General features: G+C 39.5%; 2 long non-coding RNA genes across 2 annotated transcripts; one reads left to right on the top strand and one right to left on the bottom strand.

Annotated features, from left to right (window-relative positions):
* Nucleotides 1-556: 556 nt before the first annotated feature.
* On the top strand, nt 557-9,671 carry LOC110079425 (uncharacterized). Its single transcript, XR_002300609.3, has 3 exons — nt 557-729; nt 5,424-5,614; nt 6,474-9,671. It is a non-coding gene; the product is annotated as an uncharacterized LOC110079425 (long non-coding RNA).
* LOC144588559 (uncharacterized) lies at nt 8,637-26,496 on the bottom strand. The gene is made up of 2 exons (XR_013544173.1): nt 26,445-26,496; nt 8,637-8,708 (listed from the first exon to the last, which is right to left on the bottom strand). It is a non-coding gene; the product is annotated as an uncharacterized LOC144588559 (long non-coding RNA).

Here is a 26,496-nt window from a genome sequence, read left to right as displayed (position 1 = left end):
CTTTTTCCATCTCTTGAACAATTCATCTTTGGCAGAGAAAGAGGAAGCTAAGAAACAGCCCTGTGACCTTCCTGAAATGTGGAGGTTTGGAAGAAACCCTAATCCCAAGATGGGTAACATATGGTCTGTGACTATTGTTGAACTGCAACTCCCATAATTCATCATCATTAGCAAGAACTAGAGTCCAACAACATCTGGAGGGGCAGATGTGCCCCTCCCCTGTGCTAAACTGTCACAGTACTAAACAGCATGTTTAATTGTTTTGTGGCTATCTGCAACCATGATAATGTGCTTAAAAGCAGGGTAAGCAGAAACGGGACTGCTACAGAACTCCATAAAAGTGACATTCCTTTTGGCATGAAACAAAGGCATCTAAATACACAAAGGTGACACTGCGAATATTGGCACTTTGGCAGCAATGAGCACAAGGGATGCTTGTGACTTGCTCTCAGAAACCACATGTTCTCTGATTGCTGGCACTGAACTCTGCTTCCTTATTTGGAACAGAGGTCAAGTAATTTGTGTGCCAAGTCTTGCAGTGATGCACAGCCTTGCGTTTGTTGGAGCATGGACTGAAATGCCAGCAACAAATCCAGAGGATGCCCCCAGGAACCATAAGGAGTTGCTTGAGGTCCTTATTAACTCTGCAGCAAGAGAGGCAGGCTGCCTTACCTCTTCAGACATATCTATTTATACACCATGACACTGAGCACTCTTTTCTAGCTCCTGGTAAGTATTCACCGGGGAAAAGAAAGGAAAAAAGAAAGAAAAAGAAATGAAACTCTCAGCATATCCTACTCATATCGATTTTGTTTCCCCTCATCAGACTAATATAAAAATTAGATTTTTTTTCAGAAGATGGGGAATATGGTAAGAATGATCTAGAAATGTTGCATTTTAATAACCTGTGCAGATATGTCCACCTTTTTCTCCCCCCCTTCTCTATTATACATGCAGTATAAGGCAGGTTTCAGTATTAAATATAGATCTACAAAAGGTAGTGACCTTTTGCCTTGTATTATATCTGTAGCCCATATCTGAGAGATTAAAATTTGTAAGCTATACCTGAAGGTGTGGGGCACCTTCATGTATAGCTTTAGGGCAACATATTTCCTAAATTTCCAACAAATTTAGTTAGTTTTAGGGCAACATATATCCTGTTGGAATCATACATGAAAATATTTGCAGACTCCATCATGTTGTGGCCTTGAGAACAATGAATACTGTCAGCAGGCCACTTTTATAAACATTGATAAAATTACACAAATCTATGAAATGATAAAAATTTACCTTTGCCAGGAGAATCCCCATTAATTAGCATCAAAATGTAACATGATGGCAGTTAATTGAACTGGCAATAGGTAATTGGAATTTTAGGAACGTTGGTTGGTTCATAGGTTTCATAAACACCTTTATTTTCTGTTTATAGTTTGACAGTTGCCCAAACCCAACATCTTAAAATAGCCTAATTGGCTACAGGTTCATTCCAAGTGACAGTTCAAAAAGCCGGTTGTGACATATAAAGCTAGAGGATTAAGTACCAGGTTATCAGAAAGACCACAGTCTCCCTGTCTGTCCATCAGCATCTGAAACCTGGAATATAAAGTAGGGGTTGGGGCCCATGAAGGGAGGCAGAGAAATGAAGCAAAATGAAATGCCAGCAATGAAAATGGTGTTTCATTTCACTTCATGGAAGTGTGAGAGGGTTTTTTTGTTTGTTTGTTTGTTTTTGGTTCATGGCTCATTTCATGCTCATTTCTAATTCCAACCAATGTAATTGGTTGTTTTTGACGTTTTATCTAGTTTGTTTTTAGTTATATTTATTTCATACTTTTGTTGCTATTTTCTGATATTTTACCACTTTAAGCTTCATTTGATGGAAAAATGGGCTAAATATTTGAACAAACTCCCTTTTAACAAAGTATCTCCCTTCCAAAAGGGAAACTTAAAACAGGCAATAATGACTATCGAACACAGGCAACCAAAGCGTTTCTATGTTCAATTTTATTTTTTTCAAGTACACATAGTAAACAATGCATAAAATGGAATAAATGCTATTCTGTTCTTAGTGGTAAGCACATGAAATGAAAGAGATCATGACAATGATGGTGTTTTTAATTAATTTTTATTTTTTTAAAAGTAAATTTTGCCATTTTTCCTGTGATGCATGACCTGTAAGCAATCTCATATTACACCTTACCCAACCTATTGGTTTCAAAAATGGTGATTTGTTTTAAATTCAACTTTAATTTTTTTTAAAAGTTACTTTTGAGACAGAACGCAGAATGAGGCCATTAGAAAAATAATTCCGTACTGTCACCTACGGAAAAGATTTTCCTCTTTAAACTATGACAAATAGTTTTTGACAAAAAGCAAGTCTCCAAGATATAGGAGCAATAAAAGAATCAACATGAATAAACATACTTGAGTTAATGTAGCCTGGAAATATATTTGCCAAATATGTTGGGGTGCTGCTGCCAGTTGGTTTTTTCATGGAAGGCTTAGGGGACACACCAGTCAAGAAACAAGGCAGGAAATTTATTGTGCCTCTTAACAAAAATAGAATAATAGTAGTAATCATTGTGTGTCATCAAGTAAATTCTGAGTTATGGTGACCCCTTCTGGGCTATTCTACTTTAGAGTACTGCATAGTGATTTATTATTCCTTTCTTTTAAATTAATATATATATATATAATATATATATTTTTTCTTCTCCGGGTGCTTTGGGATTGTGCTGTTTGCCCAAAACCATACAGGCTTGCTTTTCTCCTAGGAGACAAAGTGGAGAATCATACTCCCAACCTCTGGTCCCCCAATCAGGGCCCCAACTTGCTAAGCTATCTGGCTCAGCAATAGCACACATCTATGCCAACGTTTTATGATGACACTATTTACAAAAATTACAGGCAATACTGGACAAGCTAATAGAGTTCTCCTTTTGTTGCAGTGCGATATAACTGGAATGTATATATGAATTCATATATTTATGTGCTGTATATGAAATTTAAATTAAAAAAACATGATACTTGGAATGCTAAATGAAGAAATAAGAAGAGCCTGCAAGAACTTCATTAAGTTAGCGTAGAAGGGATGACATTTCCATTGCCTATTGCAGTAGAGTATTTCAATCAAAGTATCAGTTTAACCTTGTATTGCATAGGATGTGCAAAACTGGAAGTGAAAAGTTTGTGGACAATCAGCAAACAAATGAAACAGAGATTGAGACAGCCCAGTAGATTATACAGAAGTGTTTGCAACTGGTTTTAAGGGATTGTGAATTCTTCTGTTTTCTTTGATGTGATTTATACTCCATCTGCATCTACAAGTTATACCATGCAAAACATACTGTTTTAAAACAAAAGGGGTAATAAATACATATTTTTGCAAGGCCATGAAGGCAATCTCTGCCATTTTACAGGGGAATATGCATATATGGAATAAGTGTCTCCCTCTGGATCAGGATAAGAACTAGGAAATACTACTTTTCAGGATGAACAAACTCCAAGAATCTCCCAACTGACTGGGACTTGTTGACCCACCCACCTCAAGGTGATGCTTGTGATCAGAATCCACATAGAAAAATATTACATATTATACAAACTGTACAGAGAGTAACTTGCACAGGGTGGGAAGAGATGACCGGTGCTACCAGTTTTGATAGCCCTGTGGCCCTGTTGCATAGGTGTGTGTGTTCCATGTATATCTCCATATTGTGTATTTGGATGTTTAAATAGAGAGGATATGGTGCCCCGACAAATGACAAAAGGATATTGGCAGAATGTTCCATTAATGAACAGATCACTTTCTCAGACAGGGTGACATAAGGTAAAAGAGATGAGCTGGCACAATAAATATGTCAACATAATGTATGAGCATGGGGGATGCTGGCACTGATGACACAGCCTGCTGAGCAGAAATGTGTATCCTTGACAGTACACCAGGATAACAAATAATGCATGCACATTGATGTCTTTTGAGTGCAGCAATCAAGTCTTGAAAGTCAGACATTCTGGACTATTATTGGGTCTCCAACAGCTTATTGGAATCATGTTTTAATCTGACAAGGGGACACTTAATTTTTGCATTGAAATTCATATTTAAGGTTGTTGTAGAGGCCCTGTTTTTCTTCTGCAATCTAATCAAAAGTAACAGATATATCAAGTTTATGATTAGGAACTTACACTGCAGAAATCCCAACAAAGAGGAAGAAATGGTTTCTGAAATCACCCCCAAAAATGTAACCATTGTTAGTAAAATAGACTTTTTTTCCACTCTTCATTGCCATTGTCTTATCATCCTGTCAGCAAAAAGAAAGATTAAAAAATAGTCCCAAAGATCTGAAAGACTCCATGATGCTACAGCTTTATTCCAAGGTATCTGGCACAGAGAAGAACTGGTCCATAAACCGAATAAATATTCCAGTAGAGAAAAGTAATTTCTGCAGGGTAGTGCTTGTGACAAGGGAAAGCCTACATGTTGAACCCTGAGAGGTAGATCACACTTCAAGACATCTTTTATCATCTATTTTAGTGGTAGATTATTACCAGTCCTATAATTTATAATACCTATCTTGGACGCATGACCATGCTGCCCATGCTGACTGGGGAATTCTTAGAGTTGTTGTTCAAACAATATTTCTTCCGAGCTCTGATTCCAGGGCTATAGCTAAGTTAGAGCAATTGGGGCTTTGCCACAGGGCATCAAAATTTAGAGGACACCAGAATGCACAGGTGAATCTGCTTGTGAGTGTTAAGAAAATAAACAGCAATGGCTCCCAGCGATATTCACCCCCTTTTAAAACTATACACATTTTCATTTAGTTGGGCATCACGTTCTCTTCCTTTTTTTGAGAGGTAGCAGGCTGGAGATGTTGCCCCATGACATGAGGGCCAAAATGCTTAGTTACAGCTCTATCTGATTTAAAGAAGGGAGGGAGCTGTATTTAAATAGCAGAATAACAGGTGACTCTGTGCAATTTAGAAGCAGATTTTGGACAGCATCTTGCCAAAAGCTCATTTGAAAGCAAAACCAAACTAGGTTGCAACTGCAGTGTGCAATTTTAAAAAAACAGGACATGTGAAAAATATAGATCCTATATTACTGTTTTACTTGGAACTCAAATCAAAGAGACTGATTCAAATGTATACACTTTTCCCCCCTAAAAAAAGCAACACAGAGGAAATGCAACACTGATGGTGATGGGTGAAAATGCCTGGCTGGGACGTCTGTTGCTGGCAGTAGCAGATGATGTTGGCAGGCAGCTCCGATGTGGTCCTTTGTTATTCAGAGCTGCCTGGAATGACAAATGGGACAAATAACATTTTCTGCCACTGCTAGTATCATAGTTATTGATAACTTGCGCAGTTCTTGTAATTTGCAATGAAATTTACAATGTGTACTATGTGTTTTGTCCTTGTAAAAGGTGAGCAGTCACCAGGAAGAAATCCTGAACACTGGAGCCATTTGGTTGGATCTAAGATGATTCTGTTCATGTGGGAGAAGCAGATGTGTAAGACACAGATTCATGTACAGAACTGTACTTCCAATGGATGGAAGTGTCTGGTGGTGGAAACAGACAGCTTTTCTTTTCCTTTTTAAAAAACATATCCTCAGGTACAGTTGTGCCATCAATATTTCTCATTCACGACAATGTTTTACTTTTACCAAACACTCATCACTGCAACTATTTATGCCAACTCTTTATTAAAAACTGATTAAAATATACTCAGGGGCAAAAAAGGTACAGTAAAGGGTAAAAATAAAATCCATAAATCAGAAATTGTAGTTATCCACCAAAAAAGCTTTTCCACAATCTCACCCCTCCCCTCCCCCACTCCCCTCAAATCCAGTAGGAAATTCAGCCCCCCTGCTCAGTACCCTGGTGGCCACAGAGACTAAAAAGAGATTTCACTGACTGTGAAGTTGCCATCCAGCTGTGCAGCAAGGATCTGGCTGAGCTGCAGCATCATGTGAAAGATGCTTGTGATAAAACTGGCACGTGGCAACCCTAAGGAGGCATCTCACTTCAAAAAATACTTGAAACCTGTTATATCATTTTTCCAGCTATAAAAGCTTTTTTGGTGGATAACTACAATTCCTGATTTGTGGATTTTATTTTTACCATTTACTTGTGTGGAGACTTGTGCAAACATGAATACTTTTGATTCCTCACTTCCCTGCGGAATGATTTTTTTCATAAAAAGAGAAGTGCTTTGAAAGCATCATGCCACAACCTAAAAAGGGTTATGATTTTTGCACTTTGTACAGAACTAAGCCATGCTGAACGTCTCACCCCATGCATTGCATTCCAGAGATGAGGTAGTTTCCAGGCTAAGAACTTAATTGGACTTCTTCCCTTCCCTCCAGCTGTGGAGTCTTAAGCTTGTCTTTTTATCTACTCTGGATGCTTAGAAGTGCTAGAAGGAGACACATAATCTCTGGCTAGACTGTTTCTCTTTGAATTTCACTACAGGACGGAGAGTGTGCAGTTGTCTAGAGACCTTTGCTTATAGGAATGCATCCACTGCCAACTTGGGACTTCCTGGTGACAGAAGATATGTGTAATGTTCTTTGCCTTCTTGTCTTTTTTCTCCTGCATCCATGATCTACCATTACAGTCAATAACATCTGTATTATTCTTTCATACTTGTTGTTTTGTTTCTTCTTAATCCACCCTTAGTGAATCTCATAGTGGGTCAAGCCATGAGTTAAAACACAATGGCTGAACTCCTGTTGTTTAGTATAGTAAGTCACAACTAGAGTAGGCCCACTGATTTGGTGAGTCAACTCTTCTAATTCCACTGAGTCAATGGCCCTACTTGGTCACAACTTACTATACTAAGCAAACAGGATTTCAGCCACACAATCTCATACTCAGTTTCTACTCAGGCCAAATGGAATGCCACAACTACCAATCAATCACTGTAGAAATTATGTTGAGGCATCCCTATTTCTCTGGGAACCTGTGACAGAAAGCAAAGTGCTTTTTCCCTACAACATTATGTAGAATCAGCCCTCCCTGAAAAATAGCATTAAGTAAAATGAAGATTATTCCTAAACTTAATTTTTGTATTTTGGATGCTCCCAATAAAAACTGAAGAAATATATCTAAAAGATTGGCAGAACTCAATAAATAGCTATTGTGCTGGAAATAAAGGAATAAGGATAAATAAGAAACTATGGTATATTCCACAAAAAGGAGGAGGACTTGGACTACCCAACGTTAAAGCACATTATACTGCAAATCAACTTAGACATATTCCAGATATTATTGCACATAATAGAAATTTAATATGGAAGGAACTGGAATTGTCAGAACTTTTTAATAGATTGGAGAATATCCTCTTTAAATAAAAAAGTGCAGAAGAAGTAAACAGAATAACTAATCCCTTTTGAAGAATATGTTAGAATGCTGGAAAGAATCCAGATATATATTGAGTCCACATATCATACCACTGCAAAAAGTAGTGGAGGCTCAGAGCTTAAAGCTCATATCCTTAAAATTAAACTTAAAGAAATATTAGTAGAGAAAGGGTTGAATACAATGGCATGGATTAAAAAGATGAAAGATAAAAAATATCATAAAGGAAATCTTAGGAGAGGAAAGGGGGATATCTTGATAAAATTTACTCCAAATGGAAGGTTGTACAAGGGAATGGACTAGATGAATAGGAAAAATTAGAAAATTGACTAAATTTGAGGAGACCATAGACAAGTTCTAGGAGGAGGAAATAAAAGAATGGGCATAGTAAGTGTGATTTATAAGATTCTAATAAATGTTGGAGCTGGAGCTGATTGTGGCTCTGATCATCAGCTTCTGATAGCAAAATCCAGGCTCAAACTGAAGAAATTAGGAAAAACCACAGAGTTTTGTTGTTGTTTAGTCATTATGTCTGACTCTTTGTGACCCCATGGACCAGAGCAGGTCATGCCCTCCTGTCCTCCACTGCCTCCCGAAGTTGGGTCAAATTCATGTTGGTTGCTTTGTTGACACTGTCCAGCCATCTTGTCCTCTGTTGTCCCCTTCTCCTCTTGCCTTCACACTTTCCCAACATCAGGGTCTTTTCTAGGGAGATTGCTCTTCTCATGAGATGGCCAAAGTAGTGAAACCTCAACTTCAGGATCTGTCCTTCCAAAGAGCACTCAGGGTTGATTTGCTTCAGGATGGATAGATTTGATCTCCTCAAAGTCCAGAGGATTCTCAAGAGTCTCCTCCAGCACCACAATTCAAAAGCATCAATTCTTCAGCGGTCAGCCTTCTTTATGGTCCAGCTTTCACTTCCATACATCACTACTGGAAAAACAATAGCTTTAACTATGCGGACCTTTGTCAACAAGATGCTTTTTAAGATGCTGTCTAGGTTTGTCATCATTATCCTCCCAAGAAGCAGGCATCTTTTAATTTCATGGCTGCTGTCACCATCTGCAGTGATCATGGATCCCAAGAAGGTAAAATCTGTCACTGCCTCCATATCTTGCCCTTCTGTTTCCCAGGAGGTGATGGGGCCGGTGGCCATGATCTTGATGTTGAGCTTCAGACTGTTTTTTATGCTCTCCCCTTTCACCCTCATTAAGAGGTTCTTTAATTCCTCCTCGTTTTCTGCCATCAGAGTGGTATTATCTGCATATCTGAGATTGTTGATATTTCTTCCCGCAATCTTAATTCCAGTTTGGGATTCATCCAGTCCAGTGTTTCGCATGATGCATCCTGCATATAAATTAAATAAGCAGGGAGACAATATACAGCCTTGTCATACTCCTTTCCAAATTTTTAACCAATCAGTTGTTCCATATCCAGTTCTAACTGTTGCTTCCTGTCCCACAAACAAAATGTTCCTTTAATAGCTCCAATTTTCTTGAACATATATCTTATTTTTCCCTTTCTATTATTTTCCTCTATTTCTTTGCACTGTTCATTTAAGAAGGCCCTCTTGTCTCTTCTTGCTATTCTTTGGAAGTCTGTATTCCATTTTCTCTAGCTTTTCCTATCTCCCTTGAATTTTGTTTCCCTTCTCTTCTCTGCTATTTGTAAGGCCTCGTTGGACAGCTACTTTGCTTTCTTGCATTTCCTTTTCTTTGGGATGTTTTTTGTTGCTGCTTCCTGTACAATGTTATGAGCCCCCGTCCATAGTTCTTCAGGCACTCTGTCCACCAAATCTAGTTCCTGAAATCTATTTTTCACTTCCACTGTGTATTCATGAGGGATTTGTTTTAGATTTTACCTGCCTAGCCCAGTGGTTTTTCCTCCTTTCTTCAGTCTATAATATTTGCAAAAAAACCTTCAAAAGTGACAAATAAATTAATATTGATGGTTGATATAAAGAAATGATGAGCTAATATGTGAAATAAAAGTAAGAAGGGGAGTGACAAAATACAATGATTTTAAAGAGGTATGGAATCTATATTTGAATTATGTTTTTGTAAAAGAGAAAAGTCATAAGCTGACAGAAGAATCAATGTACTTTTGTAGTGGAATGTGGGGAAAATAGATTAAGAATATATTTGGTTATCTGGTCCCAAGTGTGATGGTGGCACAGGGGAGGAATTTTTGTATGTTATATATGTATACACTTTTTATGTTAGTATTGTCATAGTTGTTTTTTGTTAATTAATAAAAATATTTTAAAAAAAAGAATCAGCCCTCCCTGTAGGAAAAAAATCCTCCACACAAGGAAGAAAATGAAGATGCAGCAGCAGCAGTGGTGTCTGGTTCCTGTCCTACCAGAGGAGATAAAAGCAAAGCTGGGTGTTTTATTTATTTTTCACTTGGAGATGCTAAGTGTCATTTGTAAAAGAAAGAAAGAAGGTGACATGGCAGTGGTGACATGGCAGTAGCACCCCTCTTCTGCCCTACCAGTGATGATAAAGGTATGGAACACTAACAATGCCTGCACCTGCATCTTCTGTCCAAGAAAAAAAAACTAAAGACATGTAGTATCTACACCAGCAAAACCAGCAATTATGACAATGATATGGAGGGAGACCCCCCTGAAGAAAAAGGAAGGAGAGGGGGACATTTTGAATGCTACCAGCAACTCCCCCTTCTCAAAATGCCTGACTCTAACGGTCCTTCACTGCAGACCCAATAAGAACAGTGATAATGGGAAATTTCCTACTGCCTGTGGAATGGGCAATTTCCTTAGAAATTGTAATATAATATGATGCTAAAGAGTAACACACATTCTTCCCATTGTGTCTGCTTCTAATGACCCTCAGAGCCAGGCATTGCCTGTAACAGTGGTCAGAATATTCCCCTCTTTCTACTCTCTCCTTGGTGAGGCAACTAGTGCCAGAACTTCCTCCCTCTTCTTCCTGGATACAAAAACTGGAGGCAGCTACTGATTCTGTGCTGTGTCCTCATTCTCTCTGGTAGGGTGCTACTTTATGGCATCATCTTTGTTTCTTTCTCTGTTAACTTAACCTTTTTTCTTAATAAAGAAGCCTGCTTTGGAGAGGAGCATAGAAGAGGAGTGGCAGCTTTCCAGAATCATAGGAGTCCTGCCAGAGCATTTGCCACCTGAACCTGCTACCTCATTCAAGCTAATGCCAGTACTGGCCCTGAATGAGTAGGTAACTGTATGATGATTAAAGACATACACTCTTCATTGAGTTTTCCTGGATATTACAATACTTCCATCTCTTGCCTTCAGGACACTGCACCAGAGTCATGTTGTCACTGTAAGTGAATTTTGACTGTGTTGCATCCATGAAAGGATGTCCTTTGAGATGTGCCCTGCAGCGAAAACTATTTGTACATTATCATAAATCTTCAATTTGCTCAGGCAATTCATTTCCAGATGAATAACTGTTGACATTGTAGTTGAGAACATATTTGCTCTTACAAAGCAAATCAATTTAGGATTGGTACTATGACCCAAATGGTTTTAATTTTTATTTCATTATATCACGTTTAATTCAAGCAGAAAAATATGGTTTCAGCATTCAAGTTGCAGTGTGTTGACCAAAATCCAGTTTCTCTGTTTATGGCCTGCAATATGGCCTGTTGGACAACAGTAGCAGTAGCAGCAGCAGCAGCAAGTGGTCATAACGACCAGATAGGCGGGATATAAATAAATAAATAAATAAATAAATAAATAAATAAATAAATAAATAAATAAATAAATAAATAAACAACTTATATAGCACTCTACATCAGAGTGCATTCCAATAATTTTAATAATGTACAAACATGTAACATGACATTTAACCACAGCCTTATGATTAAATGTTGTGTTGCATGTTTGTACATTACTGATTTTATTGGAATGCTCTCTGGTATATATATTTACACCATCCCTTACAAAGGCACCAACCTCACTGGAATCTCCAGTGGAGTGGAGAAGGAGAAGATGGCAGAAGGGACTTGCCCAGAAGGACTAGAGGGAGCAGAAACTTCAAGAAACAGCGAGATCGGGGGAGCAAAATCAGAATCATAAAGATCTAGAGAGGAGGAAGTTATAAAAGGGGAGAGGGAAGGCAGCAAGGAGAAGGACTGGCGGCAATGTGTCAAAGAGAAGGAAAAAGATGGGGTGAAAGAAGAGGGAAAAAAGAGACGTAGGTTGATGCTCTGGACTGATCTGAAGCAGAGTCATCCAAGGAAGTACTGCAGGTGTCAGGTTTCAGTTGGCCAAGAGATGTTGTGACACAAAGAAGATGCCAACAGACAGCCACCGAATCAGCCTTAATGATTTCCACTCCTCCTCAGTTGCAAGGAGGCAGATACTAATTATCTGTAACAGTTGGAGGCTGATATACGAGCCATTAAGTGTAGGGCCACTTCTTCCCATGGCAGAGGACAATGATGGAGGCAATATTGATCCAGTAAGGATAAAGTAACCCTGACAATAGGATTTAAGGACTGCCCCAGAGAGGACTGATGGGGCAGACTATTTGAAGGTTCATATTATTGGAATAATTTATAGCTGTTTCATTCATCTGTTGAGCAAAGCTGAATTGCAAAAGGAAATTTAACTGTAACCGTTATGATTGGACCAATGATACTTTGACACTCCTCTCCTCATAGAGGACCTGGTGGCACATATAACAGTATTTTATTTTCCTAGCTGTTCCTTCAGTTTTCAGATATTTCCATGGTGTATTCAAAGACAGAATGGCATCTGTAAATATGCAGACATATGGCAGGAAAACCCAGTTATATGTAGAAAATCACATCTTTTGATGATACCTCCCTGCTGAGAAAAAGTAATTTGAGCAGTGAACCATTGAACACAGTTAGTGAAATTTGACTCAAGTGTTAAATGTCAGCAGAATTTTTTCGTCTTGCGTGGAAGACAAAACTGACACTTCAGGTATTTCTGACATATCCTCATAACTCCCTTGAGTTACAACAAATGGAGCAATCCTTTTAAAAAAGAGAATTGTGATGATAACTTCTATGCGCAAGATGTACACACTGCAAATGAACTGCCAAGAGAGAAACAGGAGGAGATGGTACAGGCCTGTTTCTAAAGGTGGTACCCAGGCTTTAGATCCTCAGTTCTTCAGCCAATGTGAAATTCTTTGTATTACCATGCAATGATTATGTGTGGGAGTGGTAGGGAGAGGTTACAGGCATTCATATCACACCTGACAAACTGTAAAGCTGACAACAGTTTGATAATGGGAAATGTGTTTTTTTTCCACAGGAAGGCTGAGGTGGGAGAGTTATGATTTCCAAGACTGCAAAGCCTTCACAGGGCAGTTTCCGCAAACAAATCTCTTAAGTATCTCACATTTATGAGGTTGCCACAGATTTATTAACATTTTATCTGGTCTCCATACATTAGAGAATACTCAGACGAGAAGAATTACAGTGTTTCCCTGAAAATAAGACAGGGTCTTATATTAATTTTTGTTCCAAAAAACACATTCGGGCTTATTTTCAGGGGACCTTTTATTTATTTTTTTCATGCACAACAATCTACATTTATTCACATACAGTCACGTCATCTTCTGGTTGCTGCACAATGGTGGAGGGTGGGCTTTCACTTAGTTTTGGGGTAGGGCTTATATTACGAGCATCCTGAAAAATCATACTATGGCTTTTTTCAGATTAGGTCTTATTTTCAGGGAAACAGGGTAAGAAGCTACATCCTAGGTAGGAAGATAGATATGAGAATTTTTCTCAAAGTGAAGAACATTTCAGAGAATATTCCTAATGTCCCAAAACAAGTAGGGATGGCAACACTTAATATATTTTCTTAAAATGGGAATGAAATAATTTGAATTTTCCCCCCACTCCAAGACAAAACTAACAGATCCATCCATTATTATAAAAAAAGCAATGCTATTCAACCTTCCCCTGTATTGATTCCTTAATCTGCAGGTAGACACCATGCAGTCCCACAACACACCTGGGACCTCCTGCATTCCCAAAGACTCAAGAAGCCCACTCATGCTATGTAGGAAGAGTGGATTTTCCTGTGTTTTGACAGTGCCTCAGCACCCCAACATTTTTTGAAATTTTTATAAAATATTTTGACCACTAGAGGGCACATACCGTATCAGCAGTATCCTCCATTTCGGCAAGAAAACAAAAGAGGGTGGTGTTGTGTCAGGCTTCCAAGATGCAGTCTCCTCAGGAACCCCCAAACTGGAAATTTCTTGCATGTTGTTCACAGCATATTATGATCTGCCAAGATTGCTTTTGCTGGAGTCAGTGCCTCACCACACCCACTAAATCCCACACAGTTGTACCTCTAGTAAGAACATACAGTCCTTGTATCTGTTCCCATCATTCAGTGGAGATTCTTTAAGTCCTTGTGAGAATCCCTTCCATTTTCTGCCTGCTATGTTTTCCTGCTGTAGTGGGATTCTGTTATCTCCACTGTGGTTTATAAGCACACTATTATTCTCCATTCAGCCACTTTATTTAGAAGGTTCAAGAGCTTTGTGTTTCCATGGTGAGTCAGGTTCTCTAATTTTACGATTAGTGACAAACAGAATAGCCACAGCCATATCCCGATGGGGAGTTGAGGCTACCAGAATTTAACTCACCTGTAGCAATTAGTTCAACCAACTTGAGAGATAATTTTGTTGAGCAAGTATAAACAGCAATCAGTGATACTGAATGCTTATATTTATTTCAACACAGAGGGAAAACACTGTTTTCTTTCTGATATTACAAAGTATTTTTTTCCAAAAAGCATGTAAAAGGATTGCTTTAGAAAATAAGCAACTGTGCTATTTTGAAAGCGAACCTCTGTGCGGTGCAGAGTAGATATATTTCTGCCTACTAAGATTCTTTAGAGTGTGGAATGTGTAGCTGAAGGCCATAAATTATAGTGGAAAAGATGATAACATTGACCTAAAATCCTAAATCCTGTCCTCAGGCCCAGTTAGTGTCAATGGGGTTTTGATAAGTCGCCACCTATGTAAATCATGTTGATTGAACAATCTAGTTTAGTTGGGATTTACAATTGTATTTAGGCCAGTATGTCATTATACTGATGCTAGGTCTCGATTACCTTCAAGCAAGGTCTGGAAAACAATTTTGGGAGATTTCGTGAATAGTATGTGTGTGTGAAAAAGAAAGGGAGGAGGAGAGAAGATACAGTAAAAGAGATTCTACGAAAATTACAGGCATAAATTAGTTTTATACTGATAAATTTTAAATGTCTTTTAAATTAGTTTTATCCAATAAATTGTTGTTTCCTCTGATATTCCTAGCCTTGGTTTTAGGAATGATTGTACCCTTAATTTAAAGACATGAATGTGAATACTTGATGAACACATAATTCATCAAGTAATGATATGTAATGTGTGGGCATTACATAATACAAGTCTGACAAAGTGGACAGTCTTGATCCAAAAAACCCTAGCAGATTGTATAATTTTTTAAAGTGCTCTATAAAGGTATCACTTACTCTTGTATTCCTAATTATATTATCATTGTTAAAAGAAACAGTAATCAATGCCAAACACACACACACACACACACACACCAGAGCATAAAGTTGAAGAAATATATGTTGATTTAGGACATCCACTTACATGCAAGATTAAATTCATGATATCCAACTTTTTCATCAGGTCTAGAAGCTGATGAAAATCTGTACCTCCAGGTTTCACACAAATAATCACGAGGTGACGTCTGTTGCCGTGTTTCTTGGCTACAAGTAGCACATTGAAACACTCAATTATTCTGAAATATCAGGAACCAGACCTCTGCTCCATAAATAAATTTGTGTATGAGAGAGAGGAAGAGATAGTGAGGTTGGTCATTATCACAGCAAGATAGAGAAATTCAATCAAGAAGAAAGGAAGGGAGAGAAAGGTTTCAAACCAAATCGATTTCTTCCTTCCCACTGTTGCTTTGTTTTTATCATCATTAAAACCTTTAATTTTAAGCAGAATGAAGGCTGGAGGCTAAACTATGTCATTTGCTTTCACTATGAGGGCAAGGGTTCAGTGAAAGTTTAAAAACCTTGCTTACACAAGAAGTAAAAAGTTATGAGAAGTATCGAAATGAAACATTTTTAACAGTGAGCAGAAATGCAACATTTACTTGTATGGCTATCCAGCCATTTCTCCATTATTTGGCTTTGTAACATGGGCAGATCATAATCCAAAGGAGTCTTCCCAGTCACTTCAGTTTGTTGCCTCCTTTGACAACATAATGCTTCTTGTTTTTAAGAAATATTTGTTTGTTTAAGATTGATAACAGAATATAAACATTATATAAGAAGATAAAATACAAAATGGAATTTGAAGCAGGTACCTTGGGCCATATGTGTGTGAGAAAGTGAATGAGTGAGAAAGGTGTTGTTAAGTTGGAACCAAATAATATGGCTTTCAAGGTAAGTGAAATATGTAAGGAGTGGTTTTTACTAATTCTGTTCCCCCAACCCCCACCTGATGAGTTTCTGTGGTAGAATGCAGGTTCAAACACAGATCTCCTGAGTCCTAGTCCATTATTCTATCCAGTATACAAAAAGGGTGTCTCCTGTAATTCTAGAAGGTGTTATCTCAATGGAAAGTATAGTCTGGTTATATGCATTTAGATACTGGATTAAAATACTACATTCCGATCCTTCTTCAGGATATCTATATCTCCTTTAGAAGGAAGCTCTTGGTCAAAAATCTTTCCAACTAAATTGAATTTTTCAGGCCTATCTATGGATTTCATCCATACAGTGGTGCCTCGCATAGCAATCACTCCGTTTAGCAATGAAATCACTTTGCAATGCATTTTTTTGCGATTGCAAAAGCGATCACTTTGCAATGTTCCCTATGAGAGAATTTCCCTTTGCGATGATCGGTTCCCTGCTTTGGGAACTGAGCATCGCAAAGCAACGATTTTAAAACAGCTGATCAGCGGTTTCAAAATGGCCGCCTGGTAAACAAAATGGCTGCCCGCTGTTTTCTGGGACAGGTTCCTCGCTTTACAGGCAGCAAAAATGGCCGCGCTATGGAGGATCTTTGCTGAACGATGAGTTTTAAGCCCATAGGAATGCATTAATCAGGTTTTAATGCGTTTCTATGGGCTTTTTTATTTCGCATTGCGACGTTTTCATTCTGCAGCGATTTTTGCGGAACAAATTAACATCGCAATGCGAGGCACCGCTGTATTTATAAAATGAAGACAACTAAGGATATTATTGAAAGATAGATCAAAGATATTGATTTCCAACATTCAATAGTGAAGGCCCACAAAATCTGTTCACCCACATATTTTGGTTTGAACTTTGAATATGGCCAAAGAGCTAAGTATTTGAAAAATCTGACAAGCCCAAAATATTGACAGATTTTTTTTCTAGAGGCAGATTTAACTGTCTTATATCCACTGTATTCGAGGGCCTCTATCATGGTGTATTATATGAAAACGGATTATGTCCTTGTAATAATAATAGAGAAATTGAAATGTTGCAACATGTTCTTTTTACATGTAGTTATTACAGGGCTGATTGTGCCAGGGTCCTACACCCCTTAATGAGAAGCTTTCCAGGAAGATCATTGAATTGGTATACAAAATACCTTTTAGAAGATGCAAATAAGCCCATTACAAAACTTGTGGCTAAATTCCTTCTCTCTGCCCAGGAAACTCGAAAAAGAATCCTGATGTTCAACTAATTTAAATTTTTTAAATTTACTTTGTGAATTTATACTGTACTTATATTGTATTTTATTGGGCCTTTGGCTGTAGAATAAATTTGTATTGTATTGTCACCTAGAATTCTAGAAGCTATCAAAATTCAGTGTGACTGGCTTCTGAGTAAACATGTTTAGGATGAATAGCTACAGTGTGAGGCACAGCTTCAGTTTGGTTTTGTTTTATACTATGTCGGAAGTACACAACAAATGTTCATGCAGTTATTAGCTGTGATCTTCTCCAGAAATTTGAATTGGTCTGCCTGTCTTAAAGAAATAATTGCCACCTTGGAGCCTTTTAAGGAGAAAGGTAGGGTAAAAATATTTTAAATAAATATTTTTTTAAAAAAATTCCCCAAACATATTTGTTTGTTCATTTTCTTAATTTAACAGTCACGAAGAAGCATTTTATTAGACACATTTTTTAATAACCTAAAATTGTCAGACCATTTTATAGTCAATGATTTATTTAGCCTCTCTTCTTTATTGATTCTTTGGTCCCATAAAATCTAAAAATAAAGCCTTGTCATTCTAGCAAGTGCTTGTCAAGTTTCAAATCCAAGCTGGTGGCACCTACTCTTTAAAGGCAGTTTTATGTTTTGTTTCTTTGATACTTTGAAACATTATTGTTCTAGAGTTGCATAATATACCTCAGAGGAATGATTCATATTCTTCCATACTAGGAATATGTCCTTTTATATGAAGATAACTTTTCAACCCAATGATGATCCCAAGCTTGACACTAAATCAAAACCTGCACTTTGAATAAGTTCAAAAGAGTAAATCAAAATCTCACATACATCATGATATATGTAAAACAAATAAAAAACTTCTATTATTGAAACAGCACCAAAAAGAAAAGGGTTAAATTGTAAGCCGATGGAGAGTTCTTTGAAAGTGATGGTCTATAACATCTTGGCTAGCGTGTTAACTTTAAATTACAACCTGAAATGAAAGAATTTAATCCTTCCCAGTTTCTTTTTAGAGTGGTGGGGGAAATGTTTGAACAAACACTGGTTTCCTGCTTATTAATTCATGCATGTAAAGTTTCTGTTGGACATGAACTCACACCTCATTTGCTCATGTGGTCTCCCATATTAACTTCACAAGAAAGTGGTAGATCTATGTGCCACAACACAAAGGAATTTCCATTCATCTACCTCTGTGGATGGAGGAATTCTTTGTAGCCCCCCTGCCCCAGTACATGCAAATACAGCTGAACCAAGTGGCATATTGTCTACCCATGATGGAGGGTGTAAATGCATAAGGCTAAATCCAAGTGTTATAATCTGAAAAATATACATTTCCTTACCCATAAAAATGTCTGTTTGGATTTTGATGGCACCATCAGCCTTATATGGATGTCAGTTATACAACAGAATTTCAATCACTTTATGTTAAGGGGAATGCTTATCCTTAGTGATTACAATCCATATTCATTTCCCCTGCAGTCCTGGGATTTCCTCTGATACATGGCTCAGGAACCATACTTGCAAATTAAGCCTGTGTTCACCTTCCAGTAAGAATCACAAAACAAAGCATGCTAATACAAGATACAGGCAATGAACAGCATATGTTAATGCAAACAGACATTTGATTAGATTATAAGACCTAGTAAATTTTTGAACAAGTAGTGGAAGTAACTCCTGTTCCATTAAGTGCTGTGTACTTAATGTTATCTTCTGATTTGGCCTTAGTTTGTAATGGAGAATATGCACCTGTACAGACAAAGTAGAGCCAGGACAATTGGCACTTCTTTATGCCACAAACATTTATGTTCCCAATAAATATTGGTGTTGTTTCTATCTATCTATCTATCTATCTATCTATCTATCTATCTATCTATCTATCTATCTATCTATCTATCTATCTATCTATCTATCTATCTATCTATCTATCTATCTATCTATCTATCTATCTATCTGTCTATCCATCCATCCATCCATCCATCCATCCATCCATCCATCCATCCATCCATCCATCCATCCATCTATCTATCTATCTATCTATCTATCTGTCAGGGAAGGCAAGATATCAGCTCAAAAGAAATTAACATAATATGCTTCCAGATGCAATCAAAACCAGCTGGGTGGACATTCAGATCAAACCCAGGCAGTTTAGCATTACAGAGCCAGTCTCTCACACTGGCCAGCATTAAATAAGGGCAAGCTATCAAGTTTATCAAGTTTACAAAACAAAGGCTTCTAGCAAGCACTCAAAGTAATGCCACTCTTTCTGTTGATGGAATGTGGCTCAGGTTTTATCAAGAGAGCCTCAATAATAATTCTCAGAATTGACTGGTATCGGCCAAAACTTGTGCTCCATTCATTTGGGGCTTATGGCCATATCTGATACAAAGCTCAGCAGTCCAGACTCTGGTTTTATTTAGTTTTAAGTTGATTTGTTAGTGTGTGTGACAAACCCAGACCTACTGGGATCTATCACACAGTTACTAAGCTGCCACCAACCATTCCCTATAATAAGTCACACAGACCAGGGATGGATTTTTAAACAACAAAAGAATAAGGTTTATTTTAAATACAAACAGGGTAAATAAAACAATCAGGTGAATAAAATAAAGTAACGTGGCTTATTCTCACACACACAAGCATACAGTTTGGTTCACCTAGAACCTTTAACTTAAAGCACAGACCCTGAACCCATCAGTTCTGGCTAACCAACAGACCCCTGAACCTTTCAGGCTGGTATTCTGACACACAGTAGTACCCTGTCAGACACCCAGACTCCCACAACAGCTTCTTCTCCCCAGCTGCTGCTTCGTCCCAACCCAGTGTCTCACAGTCTGTCTCAGCATCTACTCTTCACCACACAGGCATCACATATTTATACAGTACAGCCCCTCCTCCTGATGTCCCGCCTTCCACTCCCCATAGGATGGAACTTTCCCTCCAAACCCATGACAGACAGGTAACATCAGTGCTGTTATGTAACACCTCCCCTCTTTATAAGTTGTTTTGTAGGGGGAAAGCTAAGGTGCTTTTCACCAAAAAACAACCTGTATAAAACATACAACAACAGTTATACATACCCTATAATACTTACATATACTTACACTCCAAGTTAAACATAGCAAATAGGCATTTCAAACATTTACCATATGCATTACATCAATTTTACCTTTATTAATACAAACCAATTTAAAACCAGGTACATTTTAACTTTTTGTCTTCATTATATACATATAGTCCATGTTCTTTCGCCGTCTTCAGTCTTCAGGTCTTCTTGATAAGGCGTCAGCAACACAGTTCACTGACCCTCTGACCACCTTCACTTCAAAGTCATAGTCCTGTAAGTTCAAAGCCCACCTCATAAGTTTGCTATTGTGGGTTTTCATTGTCTTTAACCATTGCAATGGTGAATGGTCAGTACACAGAATAAAATGTCTTCCCCAGATGTAAGGCTTGGCCTTCTGGATCGCGTAGACTATGGCCAAACACTCCTTCTCCACGGTTGCCAAATGTCTCTCACCTTTTTGAAGTTTCCTACTCAGGTAGGACACTGGATGCTGGTCACCATTCTCATCCTCTTGGCACAGAACTGCTCCTACCCCGCTGTTAGACGCATCGGTGTAGATGATAAACTCCCGGTCGAAGTCTGGAGCATGCAGGACAGGATAGTTGATTAACGCCTCCTTCAACCTCTGGAACGCCGCCTCACAGTCGCTGGTCCACGGGATGCGGTCATCAGCCTTCTTCCTCGTCAGATCGGTCAGCGGAGCCGCAATCTCGCTAAACCTCGGGATGAACTTTCTGTAGTAGCCCACCAACCCAAGAAATGATTTGACCTTTTTCTTGGTGTTGGGTCTAGGCCAATCACGAACAGCTTCTATTTTGGCCTCCAGGGGTTTTATCATTCCTCCCCCTACCATGTGACCCAAGTATTTTATTTCTGGGCTACCCAGCTGACACTTGCTGGCCTTTACTGTTAGCCCTGCTGCACTTAACCTCTGCAGCACTAACTCCAGGTGTATCAGGTGATCTTCCCAGGTATTACTGAAGATCCCTATGTCGTCAATGTAGGCCACTGTAAAGTCATTGAGCCCTGCCAAGGTCTGGTCCATCAGCCTTTGGAATGTGGCTGGTGCATTCCTGAGACCAAAGCTCAGGACTCGAAACTCATAGAGACCAAAAGGGCTGCAAAAGGCAGTCTTTTCTTGATCCCTGGGATCAATTCTTAATTGCCAATATCCCTTTACCAGGTCCAATGATGAGATGAACCGACAACCCCCTATGGTTTCAATCAGGTTGTCTAGCCTGGGCATTGGGTAGGCATCAGGAGTGGTTACACGGTTTAACTTCCTGTAATCAACACAAAACCTAATGCTCCCATCAGGCTTGTCCACAAGGACTATTGGAGAGGACCAAGGGCTAGAAGAGGGGACGATTATGTTCTCCCTCAGCATTTCGTCCAGCTCCTTCCGCACCTTGTCCCTATAGGGTCCCGTTACTTGGTATGGGGATACTGCCTGCGGGGGTGCATCCCCTGTGTGGATCCGATGCATCACTCCCTTCACTATCCCCGGCTTGTTGGAAAACACCTGTTGATATTTACTAAGCAGCGTTTTTAGTTCTTGCTGCTGGTCTTGGGTGAGTGCAGGACTGATCTTTACCTCCTCTGGGTTGTATCTTACTTCCCCTCTACCCTCCCAGAAGGGTAATTCAGCTTCCTCACTCTCAGCTGCTTTTATCGCGAATAAAACCCTCTGTTCCCCTCTGTAGTAGGGTTTTAGGGCATTCACATGAACCACCCTCCTTGCTTGGATCTCCTCCTGCTCTATTAGGTAGTTCAGGTCTGACATCTTGGAAATGACCCTATATGGTCCTGCCCATTTGAGCTGCAGTTTATTCTCTCTGCAGGGCCTAAGCCAAAGCACTTCCTCCCCCGGGTCAAAGTGCCTCTCTCTAGCTTTGCGGTCATACCATGTTTTCTGTTTGACCTTCTGCGCTTGCAGGTTTTCTGCTGCCAGCTCTAGATTTCGCTTTAGGTCATTCATCAAGGTGTCTATGTAAGTCACAACGTCTTGTGGGTCATCCTGGGTGATCTGCTCCCAATTTTGTTTGATCAAATCAAGGGGCCCTTTCACCCGTCTCCCAAATAGAAGTTCAAATGGACTAAACCCGGTACTGGCTTGTGGCACTGATCGATAAGCAAACAAAAGGGATTGCAGCTTCTGGTCCCAATTGTTTGGATTCTCTGCCAAGTAAGCCCTAATCATGCGCATTAGAGTCCCATTGAACTTCTCAGTTAACCCATTGCTTTGGTCCTGTCGCGGTTATTCCCCTGCCTTTGACACACATCACATTGTTTACAGAACTCCCTGATCTGCTTCCCTATGTCAGGCCAGTAGAAATTCTGTGTGATTCTCTGCTGTGTTTTGTTCACTCCTAAGTGTGCAGCAAACATGTCAGAGTGCCCCCTTTGTAAGATCATGGGGCGATACTTTTCAGGTACCACCAGCTGACTTCTGATCCCATCTCCCCCTTTTGAGATATTCCTCAGGGTTTCTCTATATAAAATCCCCTTTTTCTCCAGAAATCTCACTGGGGTCTCAGGTGTTAGCTGGGCGTCAGTCACCTGTTCGAAACACTTTTGGAGAGTGGCGTCTGCCTTTTGCTCCTGTCCAAATCTGCTGTCTGTGGTTAAGGTTTCCACCACAGCTTCTGAACTTCCCCCACCTGCTTCCGTCTCTGGCTCATCATTACCCCCCTGAACTGTCCCTGTGGTGGCTTGTGAGCGTGTAATCACTAGCACCCGTTTCACATGTTCAGCCAGGTCATTTCCCACGAGCACGGCTGCTGGCAGAGTCGATGAAATCGCTATCCGCCAATCTCCCCTCCAGCCTTGAAAGTTGACAGGTACCTCTGCTACTGGCAGAGAGATTATCTGCCCCTCAATCCCTGCCACCTTCATGCTCTCATTTGGGATTATAAACTCCCTAGGAATAATATCTGGATGGCACAGGGTTACCTGGGAACAAGTGTCCCGCAGCCCCCTATACTGACGGTCAAGTATTCCTACGTCCACCCCTGCTGTCTCAAACAACTGAGAATCTGTTTTTATCAGCAAGCAGCGCTTTACCTCCAGAAGAGGACCATTTTCCTCAGCCTGATCAGCATAGGTAGCTGTTCCAGACTGAGTAGTCATGGCAACAGGCTCCCTCTGTGACAATGAGCTTTGCTCTTTCTGGACACAGAACACAGCTTTTGGCTTGGTCCCACTAGAATTCTGAGGCACCATTCCTTTTAGCTGCTTCAATTTCTCACACTCTGAGATCAGATGACCCTTTCCCTCACCTGGAATTTCAATTCCCCCTGCAGGACTGAATAGAACTGTTCCAGGGCTATCAAGTCTTTAAGCTGCTCATAGGTCTCTATTCCCTCCTGCGATAGCCATTTCTCAAGCAGCCTCACCAATTGGGCCCCCACTTGGGTAAAAGTCTGTTCTGGTTTTTTAGTGAGGGACCTGAATCTTTGTCTCAGCTGCTCTGCATTTATCCCATGTCTTGCAAACACCAGTTTTTTAAACTCTGCAAAATCTTTCATCAATTCCTCAGGCATCTCGGCATAAACCTCAGCCAGGCTACCACTGATTAAAGATCGCATGATGGTCATCTTCTCAGTTTCCCTCACTGAGAAGTCCACAAACGCTCTTTCCACTAAGGAAAAGAACACCTCAGGACAATCTCCCTTGTGGTACACAGGGAATTTCTTCAGGTCAGCCTTAGACAGTTGGCCTCCCTCAGAATCCCTATTATTATTATTGTTCTGGTTCATCAGTTCCAGTTTTCTTAATTCAAACGCCATCTTCTCTCTCTCCATTCTTTCTTCTCTCTCCATCCTCTCTCTCTCTCGCTCTAATTCAAATGCCATTTTCTCTCTCTCTAATCTTTCCTCCATTTCCCTCACCCTCAGTTCATGCTGTTGGGCTAGGATCAATTTTCTAAGTTCTGGGTTCTGCTCTCCTGTGCTGTCACCCTGCACTGAGCCAAATTCATCCTCAGAACCTTGGTCAATCTGGGGGTCTTTCACTTCACTCATGTCTGCTACTTGGCTTCGAGTCAAGGGCATAACCCCCCCTCAGAACAGGCTGCTTTAAAAAGTCAAGCCTCAAAATAAAACGACCACTTTTTTTCCTTCTTGCCTCAGAACCAGCTCTCCCTAGAGATTGCTGCTGTTCTTCAGCACTTAAATTGCAACAGTATCGAGTCAGAGCCTACCCCCCTCTGCTGGGCCTCTCAGCTGGCAAGCTAGCTCGCTGTTGCTACGCAGTTTTGCCTCAGCGTTTTCCCGCCAAAACTAGGCTGCCTCAGAGCACCTTAATCTAAGTCTCCCCAGTTGGCACGTTCTTCTACTAGCGCACCTCCCCGTGAGGTACACCTAGAAGATTACCTACGCGCCTCAGACTGTCCCTGACTAGATCCCCCTTGCTCTGGGCACACTTGCCAAGGCTTTGCTGGACCGCTGGACAACTGGACCAGTCGTATCCCACACGCTGGACACCAATCAATGTGACAAACCCAGACCTACTGGGATCTATCACACAGTTACTAAGCTGCCACCAACCATTCCCTATAATAAGTCACACAGACCAGGGATGGATTTTTAAACAACAAAAGAATAAGGTTTATTTTAAATACAAACAGGGTAAATAAAACAATCAGGTGAATAAAATAAAGTAACGTGGCTTATTCTCACACACACAAGCATACAGTTTGGTTCACCTAGAACCTTTAACTTAAAGCACAGACCCTGAACCCATCAGTTCTGGCTAACCAACAGACCCCTGAACCTTTCAGGCTGGTATTCTGACACACAGTAGTACCCTGTCAGACACCCAGACTCCCACAACAGCTTCTTCTCCCCAGCTGCTGCTTCGTCCCAACCCAGTGTCTCACAGTCTGTCTCAGCATCTACTCTTCACCACACAGGCATCACATATTTATACAGTACAGCCCCTCCTCCTGATGTCCCGCCTTCCACTCCCCATAGGATGGAACTTTCCCTCCAAACCCATGACAGACAGGTAACATCAGTGCTGTTATGTAACAGTGTGTTTACTTTATTTTTTTTTCAATTGTTTGGAAATTAAAAATATATATTTTTAAAAAGGGACCTAAGGCAACTTGCATCATTAAAAGAAAATACTGTATTTAAAAGCTAAAAACAGTAAGTATATACATTTTTAAAAAGAAGCAAACAAGTGCCTCACTAAACCTGGAAAATAAAATCAACACCAAAAGCAGATTCAAAAGCAACAAGGTACAACTATCCATTTTTAAAAACTCCTCTCAGCGACTTAGCAAGGGTAAGCATACCTGAAGAGAAAGGTCTTTGTCTGCTTTCAGGCCAGTTCTGCTGCCCTCAAGATGCCCTCAGCCACCTAGAGTGGTCTGGTAGTCCAGATAGGCGGGGTATAAATCAAATAAATAAATAAATAAATAAATCAGATAGATAGATAGATAGATAGATAGATAGATAGATAGATAGATAGATAGATAGATAGATAGATAGATAGATAGATAGATAGATAGATAGATAGATAGATAGATAGATATGTATTGGACTAGAATTACCACTATTTCTAGCCAATGGAAAGACCATAATAATCACCATAATAATCAGCTTACAGGAGTGCATGGAGGAGAGTAACCTGTTTAAGTCTTACAGCAAAACCAATAACAATTTTTGTAGCATTTGACAGATTAAATAGATTTGGCATGGCTAGTGGTCACACTGCCTGGAAGATTCTGGAAACTGTAGTCCAGAAAGGTTACTTTTCCATACTCTGGGCCTATATACATATTCACATACAGATGTATACACACACACATGCGCACACTGAAGACATAATGGAAAAGGAATAGTGTTGGGCATGGTCGAATATCAGGAATGTAGAAAACATTCTGAATTCTATGTGTATCTATATATATAATATTGACATGTGTGAGAGAAAGAGACCATACTACAAATTTTTGTACTAAGTTCCCCAAAATTATATTTTCATGGAAGCCATGCCTTCTCAGCACTTGTGCTTATATAACTATGATAATTTTCTTTTTTAATACCTCTCAAGTGTGTGCACTTCACAAAGAAAATGCTGACACAGCCTCACCAAATGATGCTTGGCTCTGAGAACTGCAAGCAAAATTGTTTAAAAACCATAGACATAGCAGCTCCAGGAATAGAGCTAGATAATTCCTTTACTACAAAATGAAACTCATATGCATACATAAGATGGAGAGAGATAAGCTGAAGCAAAGGTTTCTGACCATAAAATTGCTATTGCTGCCTCGTCACAAATACAATAATTTATCTAAAGCCTTCAAAGTACTTACCTTTAACTGGACTGGGTCCTACTTAAATTGTTATGGCTCCTTTAAAGGAAAA

Source organism: Pogona vitticeps, chromosome 4, assembly GCF_051106095.1.
Source record: "Pogona vitticeps strain Pit_001003342236 chromosome 4, PviZW2.1, whole genome shotgun sequence".
NCBI lineage: Eukaryota > Metazoa > Chordata > Lepidosauria > Squamata > Agamidae > Pogona > Pogona vitticeps.
Note: the sequence above shows the minus strand (reverse complement) of the source record. Positions and strands in the feature narration are given on the sequence as shown.